The sequence below is a fragment of the Cynocephalus volans genome, chromosome 12, assembly GCF_027409185.1.
Source record: "Cynocephalus volans isolate mCynVol1 chromosome 12, mCynVol1.pri, whole genome shotgun sequence".
NCBI classification, from domain to species: Eukaryota; Metazoa; Chordata; class Mammalia; order Dermoptera; family Cynocephalidae; genus Cynocephalus; species Cynocephalus volans.
In genome coordinates, this window is record NC_084471.1 from 104,749,469 (window position 1) to 104,753,231 (window position 3,763).

Below are 3,763 nucleotides of genomic sequence, written 5' to 3' on the forward strand. Positions count from 1 at the left end.
TCAAGGTCAAATAGGGCTGTAGCTTAGGTCACATGGGAATGGAACTGTGTCTAGGTCTGGAGACGAGATTACAGTTGGTGCGTCTGGGACCTGGGTGTGGGTCTACTCTCTCAGAATAACTCTCCTTGGTCTTGGGCTGTACTGGAATTACATAAACTCCTAACTGAATACCACAAAGTCACTTTTGTCCATGGGTGGTTGCGAAATTACTGTGCCCGTGGAGGGATATGAGTGGGGGACCTCCTATTTCACCAACTTGTTGATATCACCTCTTAGGTGAAAGTTTTTAAAATAACTTTTTTTCCCCTACGTGGTTTGACTTGGGCTTCTGTCATTTACACCTAAACATTCCTATTAAAATACATACAATGAGAGATTGAATGAATAATATAACGATTAGTTATTTAATATGTCAATCTCTAGCATGCTGATATAGTTTGATATTGTTTAATGTTTTATATTTGCAAGATACAATTATTTTTATAAAGAGAGATCTGAAAATTGAATAATTTATTTTTTAAAATAAATTATATGTAGGAATGTTTTAAGAACCAAATCAGAGAAATTGAGAAGATAAGTCAGGCAATGATGGTTTTTTGTCAGTACAATAAATTGAAAATGTACTAATTTCTCAGGATAATTATTCTGTCACTAATAATTATTAGAATGGCATAAGAAGAATATGAGGAAAAGAAATATATTATACTAAGATTTAGCAACCTAGTCTGAAGGTAGGACATAGTGACTGGCTGGTTAGCTTGCTGGTTAGAGTGTGGTGCTGATAACACCAACGGCCAGGGTTTGATCCCTGTACTGGCCAGATGTCAAATAAATAAATAAACAAACAAATAAATAAAAGTAGGACATAAACATTTAAGACACTCTTAATACAGTTATAGTTGGCAATGTTTGTGACTGAAATGAAGATAAGTGAACTGCATGGACGGTCAAGATTCTGTCTCCTATATATTGTGGAATATAAAATAAGTTTTTTATAGGCATTTGGAAAAGGACAAACTAAATGACACACTTAGAGGTCCACTTTGTCTTTTCAATAAGAGCCCAATGTTTCCTATATCCTGGTGGTGTGTGATGAGATAAACTGATTTCAAAATAGCCCAAGTGTGAGAATTTCCTGTTCAAGCCTTAAGTGACACATTGATGATAAATCTAGTTTTTGCCACTCTTGACTCACTCTTAGTCTTCACAAAGCAATCTGTGAAGATCACAGACATCATTTGTTCTTGTCCTAGATTTATGTCTTTAAATCTCTCTTCTTATTACTCAGCCATAGCAGTTCTTTTCATGAGAATAGCCAGGCCTCCCCACTGAAGGACACATGACTTACTGGTGACAGAAGGTATGTGTTGCTGCTCGACTGTCTCTCTACTAGCCCACCACATTTACTGGAGGATTATAAATGCTAGATGTGATGCCACTGAGGTAAAATTCATATATAGTAAAGTCAAAGCAGAATATTGACTTCCTTTTGGAAGAATTCAGGGTAAAAACCTAACTTAAATAAAATCAAATATGTTGAAGGATTTCTATAAGGATTCAAATTATTGCCTGCTCAGAATTAGCCAAGTGCATAGACACATATTTTGGTTTGTTAAGCACTATAATTTAAAGTGGAATCCTTAGGAATCATGACCATGAACAATTAATTTTAGATGCAATCAAGCACACTGTGCATCTTTGAATAATAATTAACTAATTCATATTTAGTCCAGCCATTAAGAATAGATTTTTTAAAGGAATTAATTGAATGATAAAGGCTAAACATAATTCTCAGGCAGTAAGATTTTTTTTTTTAATTTTATTTTGTCGTTATACAATGTGGCTGATTATTGCTCCCCATCACCAAAACCTCCCTCCCTTCTCCCTCCCTCCCTCCCCCCCAACAATGTCCTTTCTGTTTGCTTGTCGTATCAACTTCAAGTAATTGTGGTTGTTATATCTTCTTCCCCCCCCCCCCGTTTTCTTGTGTGTGTGTGTGTGTGTGTGTGTGTGTGTGTGTGTGTGTGTGTGTGTGTGTGTGAATTTATATATTAATTTTTACCTCCCACCAATAAGTGAGAACATGTGGTATTTCTCTTTCTGTGCCTGACTCGTTTCACTTAATATAATTCTCTCAAGGTCCATCCATGTTGTTGCAAATGGCAGTATTTCATTCGTTTTTATAGCTGAGTAGTATTCCATTGTGTAGATGTACCACATTTTCCGTATCCACTCATCTGATGATGGACATTTGGGCTGGTTCCAACTCTTGGCTATTGTAAAGAGTGCTGCGATGAACATTGGGGAACAGGTATACCTTCGACTTGATGATTTCCATTCCTCTGGGTATATTCCCAGCAGTGGGATAGCTGGGTCGTATGGTAGATCTATCTGCAATTGTTTGAGGAACCTCCATACTATTTTCCATAGAGGCTGCACCCAGGCAGTAAGATTAAACAAAAGTCATTTTATTTTTAATAAAAATAAGAATGAGGTAGATAACATAAAATATTAAACAACAATAATTAAAAGACCTTAAAATTCATCAAAATACAGCAAATAAATATATACCACATTGATATAAGAAACTCCTGTCTGCTAATTTATTTTATGTGTTATAACTGCTATCATTCAGAAAGAATAATATAGCAATTGTGTCTAAAATAAAAATTTAAATAGCTGACATTTATTGAGACCTTTAAGTGCCAGTCTGAGTGGTAAGCGTTTCACATGAGTAACATTGTGTATGTTCTTAGTCACATTTTTATTTAATAAACTAGGTCATTAGACACTGAGTAACTTTTTAATGGTCACTCAGTATAAATTCCAAAGACAGAATTAACTCTAGATCTCACTGACTAGAGAGTCCTTTGACTGAATTATTAAATTACATTATCTGAATTATTACAATTACTTACACAACCAAAGCGACCCTCACTGACTTTGACAATCACAGGACCTTTCTGAAAGATTGAACCAACAGTGTTCTTCCATAGGTGGTCCCCTCTTACTTATCACTTATGGTTTCATAATTTAGCCATTAAATCAATCCCAATTACTTCTGTAAAATAATTATTTAAAAAATCTTTTTTGCAATGTTTCCAAAATTGTTAAAGTTATACCTAAGTTTATTGTGTCATATAGCATGTTCCAACATATAAAAATATCCTTAAATCTGTAATGATTTTTCCGAACTCTTCACTCAAGTTAGACTATTTAATTACCCATAATACATTTTAATAAACAAATGTAAGCTACTAAATAAAAGTAATCTAGCACAACAAATAATTATTGATATTAGTATAACCTATTTCCCATGTTCAGAGCATTCAATATAAAACATTATTGAATTTCAAAATTATCATTAAAGTTGGTGCATAATTTTTTCTAATGTGGCATTTTAATTTTTAGTGCAGGTATTCTCATGGTGTTGAAATATTTCTGTGGAAACTGACATTATCAAAGATATTCTTTTTTATGAACATCTTTACTCTTCACACTAATTTATTGCTTTTCATCGTCCCATTAATAAAATACTGTCAGAAGAAGAATATCTTTTAAACTCACTTATTTGACTGTGAGACCCTGGTTCGCATCTCTAAGGTCCCAGACTCTAAGGTTCTCCAGCTGCAAACGAGCACGACACTCACTCGTCACCCCGCCCATTGTGACTGCACTCGGGGTCGTGTCCTGTGCACACCGTTCATTAACTTCTTGAGGACAATTGTAAGAGGACAGCTCGTGAGATCACTCGCCTGCAGAG